The sequence below is a fragment of the Rhinoderma darwinii genome, chromosome 1 (genome assembly GCF_050947455.1).
Source record: "Rhinoderma darwinii isolate aRhiDar2 chromosome 1, aRhiDar2.hap1, whole genome shotgun sequence".
NCBI lineage: Eukaryota > Metazoa > Chordata > Amphibia > Anura > Rhinodermatidae > Rhinoderma > Rhinoderma darwinii.
This window is the reverse complement of record NC_134687.1, coordinates 457,447,106-457,467,965: the sequence shown is the minus strand read 5'-3', so window position 1 is coordinate 457,467,965 and position 20,860 is coordinate 457,447,106. Positions and strand designations below refer to the sequence as shown.

The window sequence follows — 20,860 nt, the reverse complement described above, 5'->3', positions numbered from 1 at the left end:
CAGATTTATTCAGTCATTTCTGGAGCACATAGATAAAATAGAATAGAAGAAATTGGGATTGCTGCATGATAAAAAAAAAATGTAGATGAAAGTCATGGTAACAGCATCCTGCTCATTACAAGAGATGGATTTTGAGGGGGTTGATATTCTATTGTTAGAACCTCAGGACCCATCAGTGACCTGATACATACAGATCTGTATATTGTCTAAGTACACATCACTACACACAGACCACTGGACAAACACAAAGTCTGAGTCACGTGTGCTTTCCAGAAACGGAATATCCCTTTTATTGCTTGTGATTTGTCCAAACGTTAGGACAATGTGACACAACGCCTGTGTTTGCTTTTAGGGCAAAGCCACACATGGCGGAATTGCTCTTGAATTCCGCTGCGGACACTCCGCAGCGTTAATCCGCAGCGGAGCCGTTTCTCCATTGACTTCCACTTCTATTTAGTAGGGTTCGTTTAGACGATGCGGAAAATTCCGCTGCGGAGCATAGGCTGCGGTGCGGAATTTGGTGTCCGCAGCATGCAATGGCTGTTGCGGAGTTGTGGCGGACTGGTTGCGGACTCATGGCGGAATTTCTCCATTGACTTCAATGGAGATTCTAAATTCCGCAATGAAGTCCGCAGCTGTCATGCACATGTTATGTGTGCTGCGGATGCGTCTTGCTTTTTTGACATGACATTTCTTCATTCTGGCTGGACCTATGTATTTCTAGGTCTACAGCCAGACTGAGGAAGTCAATGGGGCTCCCGTAATTACGGGAGCGCTGCTAGGCGACGTCAGTAAATAGTCACTGTCCAGGGTGCTGAAAGAGTTAACCGATCGGTAGTAACTGTTTCTGCACCCTGGACAGTGACTACTGATCCCAATATACAGCAACCTGTAAAAAAAATAGAAGTTCATACTTACCGAGAACTCCCTGCTTCTGTCTCCAGTCCGGCTTCCCAGGATGACGTTTCAGTCTAAGTGACGGCTGCAGGGCTGCAGCCAATCACAGGCTGCAGCGGTCACATGGACTGCCGCGTCATCCAGGGAGGTTGGGCTGGATGCCGAAAGAGGGACGCGTCACCAAGACAACGGCCGGTAAGTATGAAATTCTTTTACTTTCACTAGGGAAAGTGCTGTCCCTTCTCTCTATCCTGCACTGATAGAGAGAAGGGAAGCACTTTTACCGCAGTCCGCCGCAGCTAGTCCGCATCAATTTACTGCACATTTTGGGCAGATCCGCCGCAGAATCTGCAACGCAGATTCTGTGCGGCATTGATGCGGACAGTTGCGGAGGAAATCCGCCACGTGTGGGCATGCCCTTACCTGCACAATCTATTCTTCAACTGCATCATTTAGGAAATGCAACAAAACTGCATATTTATAAGTGGATTATTCTCTGCAATGGTTTATGTGTGTTGGAGGGGGGGACGACGATAAAGTAACATTTCTTGGATAGGTTTTTAGAGCACATGCACAACTGCAAATTTGACATAACCATTACAGTATGCCATTACCTACTAATCGGTGCGAATCTGCCCTCTGAGACCGCCCCCCCCCCCAATCCCTAGAACAAAAACCACACAGCACTGATCCCGACCAGGTCTGACTTATGTTACGCCTTACCAACCTTTTCAAAAAAGCCTCTGCAAGGCACAAGGGCCAGACAACTTAGGGTATGTTCACACGCACTGTTTTCAAATGTTATTCTGGCATTTTACGCCTCGAATTACACCTGAGAAAACGGCTCCATTACGCCTACAAACATCTGCCCATTGCTTTCAATGGGTTTTACGATGTTCTGTTCCCACAAGTTGTAATTTTACGCGTCGCTGTCAAAAGACGGCGCGTAAAAAGACGCCCACGTCAAAGAAGTGCATGTCACTTCTTGGGACGTTTTTGGAGCCGTTTTTAATTGACTCCATTGAAAAACAGCTCCAATAATGTCCGTAAAATACGCCGCGAAAAACTGCCAGTAGTTACAAAAACGTCTGAAAATCAGGAGCTGTTTTCGCTTGAAAACAGCTAAGTATTTTCAGACATATTTTGCTAAGCCGTGTGAACATACCCTTAGGCATTTCCCTTTGACAGAGACACTGACATGAATAAGCATTGCATGCATTCACATTATACAGTATATCGAAGCTTATTAAATTCTGTAATATTTCTAAAATTGTGCTGTCTTCTTTTTGTCTAATATAACATTTTCTTCACTGATCAGAAACCGCTCAGTGTGACAAATATGCAATAATAGATGATATCTGAACAGGACCGAATACTTTAACAGAGCAGTATACAGTATATTTCCATTCACTAACATTGCACATCAACCCACTGTGGTAAAATACTGCAGCAGCTGTGAAAATCCTTGGTAAAATGGATTGAGTTATAATACTAGGGAAGAAGCAAGTATGCGATCTTTTATCCTGTAATGTAACTAACGTAATACCTTTAAACGAAATATTCCAGGCTAATCGTTGTTTAGAGGTTGATTTTGATATTGTGACACAGTGAAAAAGTGATAGGTATGTGTATTCCTGGCACATCATTTACCTGGCTATTTAATCATCACAATAATCACATCACTCCGGAAAGTGGAAATTCCAATATCAATCAATGCATGTTTCACAGCAGTAGGCTTTGAAGTGTCACTGTGGAAATAGCCAAAGCAAAATATGATTTCCCTTCTTGTAATCCAATCAGCCCTCAGTCGTCAACCCTACAAACATTAGTCCTTGTTGGACAAGCTGCTTTATTGGCTCATGCACTGAAGACAGAGCTTCTAAGAAGAAAATCTGCAATCTTTTCCCATAGAATCCGTGTTCTTTGCTCCAGAAAAGTGCTATTTCATTCAGATGCCTGTAAAAATGTACTAAAATAAATTATATCCAAGGCAGTAAGAATCCCTTGTTATTGTCACCAATAGATCTTTTTTTCGTTTTCATTTCGTAGTGCAGACATAAGTCAGGAGGTTATGGCTCTATGAGACATGACATATTAAGATCTCATTTCACACATTGGTGATTTCTTTGTAACAAAATACTATGGTATTTGCTTTATAGTGTAGTCGATACATTTGATACAAAATGATCAGTATCATGAGGAGAAAGCATCCTTAAAGTGGATAGGAAACATTCAGTCACCACAATATATATGGCAATTGCCTTGTACTGTGAAAGTACCGGGGGGAAGGGGTCACAGACTAGAATTATAGACGATATCCACAATATATTGGCTCAGCAGACAGGACTATTGCTCTGGAGCATTGAGATAATGAGTACATGTATTTATCAGTCTACTGCAAACTAGAAAATACTCAAGAACAATTGGTGATCATTTGTTTTATATTTAAGACACAGTAACCCTTTCCAGGTGTAGAACTTCAGATGCCTGAATGTCCACAGCAAAATGTATCCATTTGGGTTGAAACATTCTAAGGGTAAATATTTTTTGTTTTATAATTTGACCAAAAAGTCGTTGTTTTTTTGTGTCACAAGTAGGTTTTAATGTGATAGTTACATAGTTAGTACGGTTGAAAAAAGACATACAGTATGTCTCTCAAGTTCAACCAAGGGATGGGAAAAGGGAAGGTAGAAATTTCTACACATAGGAGCTGATATTTTTTGGTTCTAGGAAATTATCTAAGCCTTTTTTTTAAAGCCATCTACTGTCCCTGCTGTGACCAGCTCCTGCGGTAGACTATTCCATAGATTCACAGTTCTCACAGTAATGGCATGTTCACACGTGGCAGAATTTTTCCGCTGCAAATGTTGGTGCAGATTTGGGGGCAATTACGCATTTTTGACAGGTAATTCAGACGTTGCAGATTTCACAGCGGACTTGCCACAGATTTCAGTTTTTGCATTGCAAAGGCTGAAATCTGCAGTGAAATTCCGCTTCTTCTCCGCAATGTCATGAGCATGCTGCGGTGGGAAAATTCTGCACCGCAGCCTGATTTCCGCACAGTTTCTGCAACATCTGAACTAACTTTCCTAAAAATGTAATCAATATATATGCTCCAGTAGCATTAGTGCTGTGGGCTAGGTACGTTTAAATTTTTCCTAAAAATGTATAGAAACAAATGTAAAAAAAGGCTGCTGCAGAATTCCACTGCGGACTGTCCACAGCGGAATTCAACAGCAATTTCGCCACGTCTGAATGTGCCCTAAAGAAGGCTTGTCGCCTCTGCAGGTTGAACCTTTTTTTCTCCGGACAGAGGGAGTGCCCCCTTGTTTTTTTAGGGGGTTTTACATTGAACAGGATTTCACAATATTTTTTGTATGTGCCATTAATATATTTATATAAGTTAATCATGTCCCCCCTTAGTCGTCTTTTTTCAAGGCTAAATAGCTTTAATTCTTTTAATCTTTCCTCATAACTTAGATTCTTCATGCCCCTTATTAGCTTCGTTGCTCTTCTTTGTATTTTTTCCAACTCCAGGGCATCCTTTCTATGAACTGGAGCCCAGAACTGAACTGCATATTCTAGATGAGGCCGCACTAATGCTTTGTAAAGTGGTAATATTACATCCCTGTTCCGCGAGTCCATGCCTTTTAATACACAACAATACCTTGCTGGCCTTTGAAGCAGCTGATTGACATTGCATGCTGTTATTTAGTTATTTTATGATTTACAAGTACACCCAGATCCTTCTCAACAAGTGAATCCCCCAGTGTAGCTCCCCCTAGGACATATGATGCATGCAGGTTGTTGGTACCCAGATGCATAACTTTACATTTATCTACATAAATGTGATGTGAAAACAGAACCGATATCTTTAAAGAAAAAATTGAATGTAAAAAAATAGGGAAAACATGCAAATTGCCTTTTTTTTTTCTTTTGTAATTTAATGCAATTAGTTAATTTAGACAAATTTGTGGCATAAAATAATTTCTGCACTCTCTCGTGTATAATGATTTCAAATATGTGTACTTTGCCGAAACTACATCACCGCTATAATGGCGAAAAATAGAGGTCTCCATTTTTTTTATTTTTATAGTGCGCTTCCTGTCTTAAAGTGGTATGTGGAATCTGCAAACAGGCACAAAGCACCGATGTACAGACATTTTTATTTTAGGGGCAGGGCTAGGAAGACAGGTAATAATTTGCGTGGATCTGATATAACATATATTGTCTGACATATTATTATGTGGCACAATGACGTCCATGTAAAATCTGTCCATGTTACAGGGGATGGTCCCTGGTGTTTTTTTCATTATTTTACAGGCTTCTTATGTTTTTTATTTATTTTGTGTATTTGTTTTTATTATTTTTTAATAATTATTATTTATTTTTTTAAATATTATTTTTTTTCCTGAGGCTGGGGCATGCTGAGTTAACATGATTTGTGTGCATATCACAAAAATAGTGATGCCTGCTGGCCAGTACATAACTTTTAGTGTGTATTTACACGTGCCAAATTTTGTTGCAAAAATGTCTGCGACTTAAAAAATCCTGTCCATACATCTGAATGTGGTTGTTTCAGCAGCAGGTGCAAGGATTTCTGCAAGCTGCATTCAGATAAATGGGATACCCCCAGAAATATCTGCAACAAATCTGCCGTGTGACAATATACCCTAAATGCCCTCAACGCTCGTCCCCAATCATTGGCCTGTGCTAAAGGGCCCAGCAATCAGCCGACAAACGAGCAAATACTCGTTTTTCGGCTGAAAGCATGTAAAAATCGGCAGCACATATCCCCCGGGTAAACGCCACATGTGCTGCCCACAATGATACAAACTGTATGGGGAAAAAGGGTCTCGTACGTCCCCATACAGTGCAATAATTGCTCAATGTAAATGGAACTAAATGAGCGCCGCTCGACGAGCTATATCATCGATTGGCGCTCATTTTCTGGCAGAGATCTGCCGGTTATAAGGACCCTTAGCAGTGATCTGCATACAGAGGAATGCTGTGAGGACATAGATCAGTGGCGTAACTACCGCGGTAGCTACAGCGATAGCACCGCTACTATGGGGCCTGCGCCGCCGAGCCTCAAACAAGTATGGACCGGGCGACACAGGCCCTCTCATGCCTGTAGGTGTCGCTAGCATCGGAGGGGGCCCCGGTGCTAACAACAGCCAAATACATGCATTAGCACTGAATGGCCGGGCATGTTCTGTTCCCAACCATCCAGTGCCTTAAAATGACGCTGATTGGCTAGTGGCGCGATGACATCATCGCGCCGCTTCCATGCTTGAAAGGCACTGATTGATGGGACAAGTCATTCTGCCCCGCCAATCAGCGTCATTGGACGACGCTCGTTCAGCTCCAGCAGACATGCTCAGAAGAGAGCATGTCTGCAACGCCAGTGAACAGCGTGGGAACGGGATCATGTGAGTATGTCAAGTTGATATATTTTTTTCTCATAAAACTGTGAGTGGCATTATCTATAGTGGGGGCTCTATCTACAGGGGGGGTCATCTATATGTGGGCCACAATATACAGGGGGGGTCTATATGTGGGCCACTATATACAGGGGGGTATATATGTGGGGCACTAGCTACAGGGGCGGTCTGTATGTGGGGATGTGGGGCACAATCTACAGGGGGGGTCTATACGTGGGGATGTGGGCCACTATATACAGGGGGCTCTATATGTGGGCCACTATATACAGGGGGCTCTATATGTGGGCCACTATATACAGGGGGCTCTATATGTGGGCCACTATTTACAGGGGGGTCTATATGTGGGGCACAATCTACAGGGGGGTCTATATGTGGGGCACTATATGTGAGACACTATACAGGGGTGGGCTATATGTAGCACACTATCTATAGGGGAGCTATTTTTTAGGGTACTTTCTATAGGAGTGGGCTATATGTGGGACACTATATACAGGGGTGGGTTACCTGTGGGGCACTAGCAACAGGGTGGCTATATGTAGTGCACAGTCTACACGGGTGGGCTATATGTTGGACACTATATACAGGAGGAGCTATATGTGAGACACTATACAAAGGTGAGCTATACGTGGAGCACTATCTATAGGGGAAGCTATATGTAGGGCAGCACGGTGGCTCAGTGGTTAGAACTATTGCCTTGCAGCTCTGGAGTCCATATGTGGGCACTATCTACAGGAGCTTCTATGTAGGACACTATCTACAGGGGCTTCTATGTAGGTCACTATCTACAGAGGCTCTATGGGGGTCAGTATCTACAGGGGGCTATGGGGGCACTATCTACAGGTGGCACGGTGTGTGTGTGTGTGTGTGTGTGTGTGTGTGTGTGACAGTGTATGGTACTATTATAACCAGGGACACAGTGTATGGCGCTATTATAGTTAGAGGTGCAGTGTATGGTGCTTTATTATATTTAGAGGTGTTGAGAATTTTAACTTTGTTTATAGGTGCAGAAATGTTTTAAAAGTGAGAAGCTGAAGACATCTGAGCGGAAAACTGCAGAAATGGTTCATGGCCGGTAGAAATCCATCATAGATATCTGGACCGGAGGGAGAAGAAAAGAACTAGAATCTGAAATCTCACCGGTGAGTCACTTAATGTAAATGTTTATTCTGCCTCTAATCAGTATTGTAGTCACCGTGTGATCTGCAGCGAGATGATGGTGGTATGATTTTTTTTTTGTGAAACAGCATCTCCCAACATATCCTTACCATTGTTCGGGCCAAGCTGGGAGCTGCAGTTTTACGCCGTACAAACCTATACGGCAGGGGTTGCACTAAATTGAGCTGTATTTGTTCTGGTGTTGTATATATGTACTGATCTTGGTTCTGATGCTGTATGTAAGTACTGAGCTTTGTTCTGGTGCTGTATATACGTATGAGATTGGTTTTGGTGCTGTGTATATATGTAATGAGTTTTGTTCTGGTGCTGTATATATGTACTGAGCTTGGTTGTAGTGCTGTATTTATGTACTGAAGTTGGTTCTGGTGCTGTATTTATGTACTGAGGTTGGTTCTGGTGCTGTATGTATGTATGGGCTTTGTTCTAGTGCTGTATATATGTACTGAGCTTTGTTCTGGTGCTGTATATATGTCAGAGCTTTGTTCTAATGCTGTATTTATGTACTGAGCTTTGTTCTAGCGCTGTATTTATGTACTGAGCTTGGTTCTGGTACTGTATATATGTCAGAGCTTTGTTCTGGTGCTGTATATATGTACTGAGCTTTGTTCTGGTGCTGTATTTATGTACTGAGCTTGGTTCTGGTACTGTATACATGTCAGAGCTTGGTCCTGCTGCTGTAATTATATAGGATATATTTATAATAACAAAATTGCAGGGCAGATGGAATTGTTCTCAATTCATTGTATATTTAATGGGAATCTGTCAGGTAGTTTTAACCCCTTGAACCGCTGCCATGCAGTAATACATGACCTGACAATATTTCCGAACATTCCCTTGTATGTTTTTTTCAGATGCAGCAAAATCCTTAAAATCCACTTTTAAAACAGCGCACATTATATGCTAATTACTCATTAGAGGGTCTTGGGGTGGTGCCGCTATGCTGAAGAGTCACATAGTCCTGCCTCCAAACCCACCTTTCCATGTTTGAGTGACAGCTCCCTGGCTTATACAACTTTCTCGGATGCGCCATTGCCTTGTGGCACTATACACAAGGGGGGGGGCTGTGTGGCACTATACACAAGGGGGGGCTGTGTGGCACTATACACAAGGGGAGCTGCATGGCACTATACTCAAGGGGGAGCTGTGTGGCACTATACACATGGGAGTACTGTATGGCACTATTTACAAGGGGGATGGCTGTGGCTCTATCTACAGGGGGCTGAGTGTGGCGCAATCTACAGGGTTCTGTGTGCTGCACTTTCTACAAAGGGGGGGCTGTGTGGCACTGTATACAAGGGAGTGGAGCTGTGTGGCACTATATACTGTGAGAGCTGTACAGCGCTATATACAGTGGGGGCTTTATGGCAATATCTACAGGGGGCTGTATGGCACTATCTACAAGGGGGAGGTGGGGGCGCTATCTACAAATGTGGTGTTGCACTGTCTATAGGCAGGGCTATATAGCACTGTCTACAGGGAGGCTGTATGGCACATTTTATAGGGGGCACTATTTATAAGGGGGGCTGCTTGTGGCACCCGGTTGGGGGGGCCCCGGTCAAGAGTTTGCTATGGGTCCCAGTCTTTCATAGTTACGCCCCTGACATAGATCATGTCGTCACTGCATGCTCTTATCCACCATGTGACATGCCTGTGACAACATTGTAATATCATGGTTTTCGATGATAAAAGCCCGAATGCAGGTAGCAACCTTGCTAAACGTATTGCTAACTTTGAGCACTGTACTTAGCATTTTTGTGACAGAGAGCTGATCATTTAAGCTTCCTGTCACTTAAGAGGGTTCAGGCTGACATAGTGTGAGCCAAATCTCTTTAACCATTTTGTTGCTTGAACAATTTTCACACTTTGACAAACACAAATAAAATCTGAATTATGAAATTAAAAAAATCATATTCTACCCCTATACCCATCTATTTTATGAAAGTAGACACCTAGCACATTGTGAAAATGCCACCCAGCACTTTACAATCATGGGTGCCATTGTGCAATTTTGCATAAAAAATGTATGTTTGTGGCTAAGAGTCTGACCCAAGAAAATCCTTAAACCTGCCGTGTGACAATATACCCTAAATGCCCTCAACGCTCGTCCCCAATCATTGGCCTGTGCTAAAGGGCCCAGCAATCAGCCGACAAACGAGCAAATACTCGTTTTTCGGCTGAAAGCATCTTTTATGCGGCTGTAAAAATCGGCAGCACATATCCCCGTGTAAATGCCACATGTGCTGCCCACAATGATACAAACTGTATGGGGAAAAAGGGTCTCGTACGTCCCCATAGAGTGCAATGATTTCTTAATGTAAATGGAACTAAATGAGTGCCGCTCGACGAGCTATATCATCGATTGGCGCTCATTTACTGGCAGAGATCTGCCGGTTTAAAAGGACCCTTAGCAGTGATTTGCATACAGAGGAATGCTGGGAGGACATAGATCAGTGGCGTAACTACCGCTGTAGCAGCAGTAGCGGCTGCTACGGGGCCCGCGGCATGAGGGGGCCCGTGTCGCCCGCCGGCACGGGCCCCCACCATGGCCGGAGGCTCCGCTAGCAGCCGCTATGGCTGCTACAGCGGGACGCCACTGAACACTACGGCAGAGCAGGGAGGTATCTCCCCGCTCTGCCATTAACTGGTTCCCGACCGCTGGCTGTATTTTTACGGCCAGCGGTCAGGGTCCTTAAAACCCGAGCCATAGACTTTCTACGGCTCGGGTTTTAACTTGCTGCCCCCGCGATCGGGCAGCTGAATGTCGGGTCTCCGGCTGTCAGTGACTGCCGGGGACCCTGAGGAGAGGATAGAAGCAGCTTTCGCTGATTCTGTCTTCTCTGATCACTTGTACACAGCGCTGAATGCAACCGCTAGAGTAGGGACCCACTTTAAAGAGGTCGCCGTGAAGTGGCAAGTGGGCTTATACAGTTTGATCAAAATGTTTACAAAGAACCTCATGTTCATGTTTCTAAATTATGCCTAGCGGCTCAGATCAACGTATATACAGTGGATTGTGCGGTCCATGTCTAGTTTCTCACAATGCGAACATAGATTTTTTTATATAAACAATTAAATATTGTACCACATAGCTTGCCTTCTGTAATTTGACAGATGTGAGAGGGTATTTGACAAAATATATAAAGTTGTATGTGTCAATAATCGGCTTAGTTATGGTCAGAGCAGGTTGGGAAGTGTAAGTATGCCAGGTATTCAGATTGCTTTTCTCTGTAGTACCAGCTGGAAGCTCCAGTCTCAGTACAGGACTTGGTTTTCCAGGCACGTAATAGAAACAGTGAGAGGCCTTATGAAACATCTGTTGTTACTTGCACCCCATAAATTGTTTCGCGTGCAATTTTTACAACAATAATATCTATCTATATTTCAATAGCATGGGTTTCCTGGAAAACTAGAACACAAAGTAAGTTTTAGGCAGTTTTATGAAACAGAAAATCTGGAGGGGAAGCATAAATTGTAAAATGAAGTTGTCATAGCATATTGAAAAAATCTGTTATACGTATCAAACTCAATTTGTTTATTTGGTCACTGAATATTCGTAGGACAAATATTTAGTAGTTTAAACTCACTGAATGTCAAGCTGCGTGACGGCTGGAAATGTCAAGCCATTTCACAGAAATAATACTAAAACCACATGCCACCAAAAAGTACTAGTTGACTTCTCGATAAATTCAAGCAATATCTTTCAGGTTTTGAAAATATCAATTACTTAAGTGCTTGCGCTTTTGTAAAGATCAGATTACGCCAAAATTTAGGCAAACAGTTTTGGATTTTAAGACACACCCTTTCTGCTAGACCACATCCCCCTTTCCCACTAAGCCACGCCTCCTTGTTGAGCGTGGCGCAAAAAGTGTATAAGACAAGTAATAAATGTGCCACACGGCATGTACGCCCGAATTCTGCTGAATTTTAAATAGTACATCTGCCCCAATGTTAGTAATAAAGGAAATCTGCAAGCGTACAGGAAATCCTGGGTAATCTTTCTACTTACAGATTATTATTACTATTTTTCTAATTACACACTGCAATAGTCGGCTGTTTCTGTATTTGCTATAGTCAAGAGTGCCCCTATAGATCTTGAATAGATTCAATTGATAGAAACATTCCTATACAGTTTTATGCAAAAGAGATTTATGGAGTCATGGAAACCCTGGGTTCTATGATTTGTTAATACTGGTGAACAGCAAAAGTGGAGCATTTGTCCATAACAACCAATGAGGAGCTATTGCATAATCTGAACTGGAATCTGATCTATGGGTTTCAAACATTTTTAGTAAATAAATCTCGCCGAGTTATCCCCCATTTTCACTTAGTACAAATTTTCCATTTTCGCCGTACAGTACTTTACACATATTTATACAACACAGGTCTGCAACAGTCGGATTTTTGCTGTTATATTAGGCTTCACATCTGCGTTGGGGTCCCGTTCTGACGTTCCGTCGGAGGTTTCATTGGTGATGGATCCGGTGCCCATAGTTTCAGTTTGTGTCTGTTGTGCTCCGGACCCGTCTACGCTATTTCTTCCGGCAAAACGATGGGTCCGGTGAACAACAGACACAAACGAAAACCATGAGCACCGGATCCGTCACCATTGAAATCAATGGTGATAGAAACGGAAACCTCTGGCTTCCGTTTGTGTCAGTTTGTGTCTGTTCAGGGTCCCGTTCTGACAGAACGTCATAAGGGGACCCCAGCGGAGATGTGAATGAAGCCCAAGGGCCTGTTCACATCAGCGTTGGCTTTACGTTACAGGGTTCCGTAGGAGGTTTCCGTCGGGTGAACCCCGCAACAGAAAGTCAAACTGAAACCACAGCTTCCGTTTCAGTCACCATTGATATCAATGGTGACGGAAACATTGCTAATGGTTTCCGTTCGTCACCATTACGGCAGGTTTCCATTTTTCCGACGGAATCAATAGCGCAGTCAATCCGTGGGTATGTGGATCCACTTGGGCGCACCGCCGTAGTTGAGTAGTTTGGTGTTGGCGAAACAACAGTCCTAGTACAAGAGTACCTCTGATAGTCCAGACAGTAATGGAGGCTCAGCACAGATGAACTTGCAGACACCATACGTGGTGTATATCAATCAGCAGGCATGACAGGTGGCACAACACGACTCCAACACTCTAAGGTACAAGAGCAGCTATAGCACGGGATACAGGATACAGGTAGCAGGGCACGGGAACAGAATAACACTAAGAGACCATTTGTTAAGACTAACATGGGTAAACACAACAATGCTCAGGCAATGAGTGAAAGGGCAGAGCCCTTTATATAGTCCAGGGTGATCATGGGCTAATTACAGATTTTACTCATGTATGTGCACTGGCCCTTTAAGGCCAGACGCGCGCGCACACCCTACGGGAACCAGTGCAGCGATGCGGAAGTGAGTGCAGGCGTCTTTCAGGAGGGAGATGCCGCCCGGCACTCACTCGTCCATGGCTGCGGCCGTCGGGGGCAGGTGAGAACGACGGTCCGTGGCTGTGGATGTTACAACATGCCTATATAGTTATTTATTTATATTTTTTAAGTAAAGACAAATATTGGTTTATTTATGTTTGAAGAATGTCTGGTGCACAAAAGGTATTATAGGTTCTAATTTAGCCCGCTCCATAACTTCCGCATGTCGGCTGTTGTAAAGAGCTGACACATCACTGCAACAAGCGGAGTCCCGCTCATTTAGAGGGGTTATCCGGGTTGCTAGAATTAAAGGCCTATCCACTTTAACCCCTTAGATGCTGCAGTCAGTAGCAACCGCAGGATCTAAGTCATCGGAAAGAGGGAGCGGCCGCCACTGACGTCCCATCTCCCCCGCTACATGATCGCGCGGTATTGATGGTTGTCATGGCAGCCTGGGGTCCTAATAAAAGCGGTCCTAATAAAAGCCCGCAGGTGTGTCATCTATTTGCTCATATTAAGCCCTGCCCTGGGAGGGCTTAATAGGAGCTTGTAAAAATCACAATATACTGCAATGCATTAGTTAGGGGACTAATAAAAAAAGTTACATACAGTTAAACAAAGTTTTTTAATATATGAAAAATAAATTTTTGTTAAGTTTACAAACCGCCAAAAGAGATGTAAAAAAAAAAGTAACATTACTGATATCAATGTCTGTAAAAGTTCTAACTATTACAATATAATATTATTTAACCCGCACGGTGAACGCAGTAAAAAAATAAAATTAAACCGACAATCGCTGTTTTTTGGTCTCCTCATCTCCCATAAAAACTAAAAAAAACAGGTGATCAAAATTTTTTATGTACCTCTAAATGGAACCAAGAAAAACGACAGGTCGCCCTGCAAGAAACCAGCCCTCCCACCGGTCAATCGACAGAGTAATAAAGGACCGGAGGTCTAGCATATCCGTCCACATCTCTTCTGACGTCATCTTGGTCTTGGATTGACCAGCAGGGTACATGGCCTGAGCGTACTGTCACGTTGGGTTTGGGGACACACTAGGCCGTAACGCCTTAGCGGTATGGCAGCTGGCCAACAAGGTGCAGGTAACAGTCTATAGGTCGTATAGGGTACCTGTGGCAGATCGGACAGTAGCAAGGCAGGCTCGGCTGGGACTAGGCAGCAGGCAGATGTTAGGCGTGGTGTAGCAGGACAGGCATGGTATGCAGCACAGTACGACTACAGCTCAGCACGGAACTTGACTATGATAGCACGGGATACAGGATACAGGTACGGGAAACACTGAGAACTGGAAGACACTAGGAGACCATTTGCATAGACAAACTTTGGGTATGACAACAACGCTCAGTCATGGGAGGAACGGTCTGGCCCCTTCTTATAATCCATGGTGCTCTGGGAGCAATCAGCTCAATCTCCCACCTGCATGCGCTTTGGCTTCTTAAGTCTGGACTGAGCTTGCAAGCGCACCCTGGTGGTCACTGTGGAACAGGACGGCCGTATGTGCAAACATCTCTGGAGAGAAGGGCGTCGACTGAATGGAAGGAGTTCGTGGTCAGCGACTACGGATGTTACACAATGCCGACATATACCAGACACGTCATTTTGCGGGAAGGGGTTAAGTATTAACCACTAGATGACCAGAATCAGTATGTATACTTACTAGATGTCGTTGCCTCGTGCAGCTAGAACATTAATATATTTGGTCATCTTTTTTAGGTAGAGCATGGTAAATACCATTCTGCCATTAACCCTTTCACTGCCACAGATGTATGTACTACATTATGACTTTAAACGCTTGCCACTACTAGAATACAGGGGCTAGAGCTTAGATATGTATGGTATCATTTTAAAACCCAGAATATTCGCTTTCAAATGGTAAGGGTATGTGCACACGATGAGAGGCTTTTACAGCTGAAATGACAGACTGTTTTCAGGAGAAAACAGCTGCCTCGTTTCAGTCGTAAATGCTCCTCCTCGCATTTTGCGAGGCTTCTCTGACAGCCGTAAATTTTGAGCTGTGCTTCATTGAGTTCAATGAAGAACGGCTCAAATTACGTCTGAAAGAAGTGTCCTGCACTTCTTTTGACGAGGCTGTATTTTTACGCGTCGTCGTTTGACAGCTGTCAAACGACGACGCGTAAATGACAGGTTGTCTGCACAGTACGTCTGCAAACCCATTCAAATGAATGGGCAGATGTTTGCCGACGTATTGTAGCCCTATTTTCAGACGTAAAACGAGGCATAATACGCCTCGTTTACGTCTGAAAATAGGTCGTGTGAACCCAGCCTTACAGTGTCACAGCCTGTTACTGTTATCTCTTCCCAAGTACAGCCTCTCAGTGACCCCCTCTTACCAATCAGAAAGGATAGGTGCTCTTTGACACATTTAGGGGAGGGGTCTTTTTGTGAGGACAAGATGCATATTAAATCACCCCATACGCCTATGTCGACTCTGTGACTCAAATGTTTACGGTATCTGGATCTCTGATATTTGGTCTATTCAGTTCTGGTGATTAAGTGAAGATATGTGCACCTAGATCTAGACGTAAGTGGCATGTATGAACTCTGCACATCCTAAACATTTAACCCCTTCCCGACATTTGACGTATCCATACGCCACAGTCGGGTAGGCGAAGTTTGGAGCGGACTCACGGAGTGAACCCGCTTCATACTATGCCGGTGTGGGCTTTTAGTTACAGCCGACACCTCAGAGTAACTAGCGGCATTGTGCTCGAGCGCGATCCCGCTAGTTTAACTCGTTAAATGCCGCGGTCAACAGAGACCGCAGCATTTAAATCGTTAGAAAGAGGGGGGCGACCCCCTCTAACAGCTCATCACACCCCCCGCAACGGGTGCGATGGTTGCTACGGCTGCCTGTGGGCTTAATGAAGGTCCCTAGGTACGCCATCTTTGTACACCTATTAAGCCCTGCATCCCGCAGGGCTTAATAGTTGCCTGTCATTAGTATTGCAGTATATCGTGCAAACGATCTAACGATCGCTGGTTGAAGTTCCCTAGGGGGACTAATAACAAAAGTAAAAATGAGTTAAATAAAGTTATTTTTTTGTGTAAAAAAAAAAATATATATATTAAAAGTTCAAAAAACCCTTTTCCCATTTTCCCACTAGAGCCATAGTAAAAAAATAAATAAATATACATAATTGGTATCGCCACATCCGTAAAAGTCTGAACTATTACAATATATAATTATTTAACCCGCAGGGGAGAAAGCCGTAAAAAAATAAATTGTAATCGCCAGAATCTCTATTTTTTGGTCACCTAATCTCCCACAAAAAATGAAATAAAAAGTGATCAAACCGTCACATTTACACCAAAATGGTATTACTAAAATCTACAGCTTAGCCCTCATACCTCTTAATCGACGGAAAAATAAAAAAGTTGTGGCTCACGGAATTTGGCGACACAAAATAAAGTTTCTTTTTTACACTTAGGTTTTTACTTGTAAAAGTAGTAAAATATAGGAAAAACAATATATATTTGGTATCCCCGTAGCCCCCAGGGGCTAACTGAGAGCACAAGCAAGAGCAGGAACACAGTCGGCCACTGGGGGCGCATGGCAAGGTGAGCTCATTCCATCTGTTCACCTGTTGTGGTGCTGTGTGGTGGTGTCTGTTGCTGTAGTGCTGCACTTGTGGGGGGACGTGGCCCAGAGCCAAGGAGGCTTGGCACGGTCTGAAGGCATGGGTGCTTTTGGGCCCCTGGGTTGCTCCCTCTGCAGGAGCGGTGCTGCGGTGGCGGTAGCCGCCATGCGGTGCTGCAACCGCTAGAGTAGGGACCCACTTTAAAGAGGTCGCCGTGAAGTGGCAAGTGGGCTTATACAGTTTGATCAAAATGATTACAAAGAACCTCATGTTCATGTTTCTAAATTATGCCTAGCGGCTCAGATCAACGTATATACTGTGGATTGTGCGGTCCATGTCTAGTTTCTCACAATGCTGAAAAAATCTATGTTAGTAATAGTACTGTGTCATTTTTATATAGGGGAGCCAGTGGAAAAATGTTTTGCAGTGCTCAACTCTTTCTGTAACTCCCACAGACATCAATAAAGAGGGCCGCACGCAAGTGAACAGCAATCGTCGAATAGCGACAAGCCAGGTCAGATGGGACTCGTTCCTATCATGCCTTTATGACATATGCTGTTCATGTGCCATAAATGCTTAAGATGAGAATACCTCTTTAAAGACTGGTTTTCCCCATCACAGACATTCAGTGCATATCAACTGGATATGCTAGAAATTATAGGTGGTTGTCTGACTGAGAGAGATCTTGAGAATGTGGGTGCCCGAAAGAGGGGATGTGCATTAGCTATAGACTTCATTGACTCCTAATTTCCTAGATTCATCCTAGTTTCTCCTTTCAGCAAGCACTACACAACTGCAAAAATTAGCTCTCCACTTATTTTTTTCCTTTTTAACTTTCCTTCATTCCGCTAATAGGATTCCATCCTATTAGGGACATCTTTATAAACGAATGCATGTCAGGTATTAGTAGTGGTTTTAGAGGGCTGAAAAGTCATGACAGTTTTCCTTTAAGGGAGGGCATTTTAAGTTTACCGCTTTTTCTCGGTCATGCAACTTGCATGACTGAGAAAATTGTATTTAATTCCCACGGTGCGCCGATTGCAAGTGCCACTGAGGCGGGACTTAATGTGCAAGTGCTCCTGCACTGCACACTGCAAGCCCCGCCGCGGCAGAGGAATCGAACGTCGGTTCCTCTCTCATGCAGTTTGCATGATCGAGACAAAAGGTACGTTTAAAATGCATTTCCCACTTCCTATTTCATCCTATCAGCAGTTTTGAGGCCTCAAAACTGCTATCAGGTTCCTTTTAAGGTGGCCCTACACATTAAGCACGTGAAACAAGCAAAGTAAATAAAATCCAGTCCAGCTGTTCCCCATAAGGATCTCTTTTCTGAGATCACAGTGAACACACAGAAAACAGACAAAAGTAGAACAAATTGCCCATTTAAACTTACCTATATAAGCCCTAACTGGACTGTTATACAGTAGTCTGTGTTTCTAAATATTTGGGTGTTATTTGATTGAGTCTTCTGGAACCCCTAGTGCTACAAAGGGGCTTGCAATGCCTAATGGAGATGGTGCCATGTTATATAAAAAATTGCTTCTTTCAGTGCCTGACCTGTTTTAGGTCCTATGGGTATACTGGTGTCGTCACATATAAGTGTGACTAATTTTGTTTTATTTTCACAACATAAGCAACACTCTTCTTACTATCTTTCTTCTTCAAAGTACCTGTTTTCAGACTGTATTAAGCAATAATGAGTGGAAGCTATTTTTGAGTGTAAGGGCTCATGCACACGGCCGTTGTTTTCTTCAGTGTCCTATCCATTTTTTTTGCGGATAGCATACTGAACCATTCATTTCTATGGAACCATGCACACATCCTTATTTTTGCAGATCCGTGTGTCTGTTCCGCAAATTTAAAAAACATCTTCTATTCTTGTACATATTAGCGGTCCTTCTTACCCACTCTGGTGAATGTTTACACCAAAAAATGAACCGCACACGAAAACCACTAGGAACTGTGTTTTGGGGTGCACAAAACGGAAACGGTCGTGTGACCCTTGAGACATCTTCATATTCTCTGTTGGATGTGGCATCTATAGTTTAGTGTCTATAAGCTGTTTTGTAAAGTCTGGGAACAATGTGTGGCGTAATGATATTATTTCCTGCCTTCAAATGCCAGACTGTTATCTTTTGGGCTACAGAGCTTGTGGCTTCTGGATCATCCTATCTTGTGGATATTGAAATGAGAAAGCACTCTCTCTTTATTATGTTTGGGAACTATGCTCCATACTTAAAGTTTAACTAAATGTTCAACAAACGTCTGACATGTCATAGTGACATGTCAAAAGTTTTGATTGGTGGGGGTCCAAGCGCTGAGACGCCCACCAATCGCTAAAACAAAGCAGCAGACGCGCTCATGTGAGCGCTCAGCTGCTTCGTTTCTATTTGGCCTTTTCCGGAAATAAATGTATCAGAGTACAGGCTCAATAGAAAGGGTATGAGCCCGTACTCCAATACATCGACTTTCCGGAAAAAAAGAGAAAGGAAGCGGCTGAGCGCTCAAAAGAGCGCTTCTGACTCTTCGTTTTAGCGATTGGTGGGGATCTGAGTGCTCGGACCCCCACCAATCAAAATTACATGTCAGAAGTTTGTCAAACGTTTAATTACACTTTAAGTTTCAGAGTATTGAAAAACATGGTGAAAAAAGATTTACCCATATCATTCAATGAAATGTTGGGTGGAATGTGTTGTTTGCTTTGAATACTTGATCTTATTAAAATGCCATGTTGGACAAATTATTTCTTGGTAGCACTTTTATCAATCTTGCAACATTCTAAAAGTATTCAGGAAATAATTTGTAGTCCACATGAATGCATTTCTTAGAAATTTAGTTGCATGACTACACTGTATTTTAAGGCTTATTAATTCTTTAACGAAAAATGCCTAGATCAAACCTATGCTCCTCTAAAAATATCTTCTTCCCCTTTTTATACACTCATTTGCCCTCATGTATATATAGAAAATCAGATCCTGTACTAATTTATACACAGGTAACATACACAAATTAATAATTGACATTTCATAATCTTCTGCATATTTAACAATAAAGTGACAAACTAGTAATTCATGTGTTACAATCTTCACTGGTGAACAAAGAAAACAGCTTAAAATGTGTGATTACCTTGTGACTTTCTGGCTCCCGTATTTTTTACCGCTTTCCTTCAAGGTTTAGCTGCTGATGAGAAAGTTTCAGAATGTGGCAGCTGGGCTAGTTATAGAACTGTTGAGCAATGAGTTTGGAGTTCAGGAAATAACAGCAGTTACAAAATGTCCTTATCTTACTAATTAAAATCATCTCAAAGGGCACTTGGAAAGGAAATCATATTTATTTTATATGCTATTATTACTGGGATTATATTCAGAAAGCATTACATAATGGTTTGTTTGTTTGTTTTTTTACCAACCCTTCAGAGCCCCTTGTTTTTGGTAAGGGAACTAAAACTGTCTTCAACTCCTTGCCGCCGCAAGCCAGTTTTGGTCTTTATGATGGAGCCCCATTTTTCAAATCTGTCCCTTTTTGTGGTAATAACTTTGGAATGCATTTACTTATCTAAGAGATTTTGAGATTGTTTTTTCATAACACATTTTTGTTTATGAGAGTGGTAAATTTTGGTAAACACATTCTGTGTCTATTTGCGAAAAACACCAATATGTAACAAAAGTTTGGAAGAATTGGCATTTTTCAAAATTAGATTTTCTCTGCTTGTAAGACAGTCATAAACAAACTAGTTAATATATGCAATTGAACATATGTGTACTTTATCTTGGCATAGTTTTTGAATGTCCTTTTATTTTTTAAGACGCTAGAAAGCTTATAAGTTTAGCAGCAATTTTTCACATTTTCAACAAGATTTCACAAACCTACTTTTTTAGGGACCAATTCAGTTCTGAAGTGGCTTTGGGGGGCCTACATATTAAAAAATCCCCATAAAATCCCCACTTTTTCCCATTTTAAAAACTGCATCCCTCAAAGTACTTATATCATCATTTAGAAAGTCTTGTAGCTCTTTAGACATTTCACAGGAATCAAAAGCAAAGTGGAGGTGAAATGTAAAAACTTTACTTTTTTTTGCATATATTCAATGTTAATCCATTTTTTTCTGTAACACAGCAGGAGTTAACAGAGAGACGCAACTAAATATTTATTACCCTGATTCTGCAGTTTTTAAAAATATCCGATATGTGGCCCTAGTGTACTTCTTGACTCAAACACAGAAATGAAGGAGCACCTTGTGAATTTAGGGGCCTCCTTTTTATTAGGTTGTTTTCTAGGCACCATTATAGGTTTGCAGAAGCCTAAAAGG

General features: G+C 42.6%; 1 protein-coding gene and 1 long non-coding RNA gene across 2 annotated transcripts in view; one reads left to right on the top strand and one right to left on the bottom strand.

Annotated features, from left to right (window-relative positions):
- LOC142657507 (uncharacterized) overlaps positions 1-2,849 on the top strand; it is a 47,712-nt gene extending 44,863 nt beyond the window's left edge. Inside the window, exon 5 of the long non-coding RNA XR_012849935.1 lies at positions 2,216-2,849. This is a non-coding gene — a long non-coding RNA (uncharacterized LOC142657507). The remainder of the gene's footprint in view (positions 1-2,215) is intronic.
- Positions 1-19,715, bottom strand: part of TANGO2 (transport and golgi organization 2 homolog) — a 256,910-nt gene extending 237,195 nt beyond the window's left edge. The window contains exon 1 of the mRNA XM_075832535.1: positions 19,678-19,715. The gene's annotated coding sequence lies outside the window, so the exon portion shown is untranslated. The remainder of the gene's footprint in view (positions 1-19,677) is intronic.
- Positions 19,716-20,860: the final 1,145 nt, after the last annotated feature.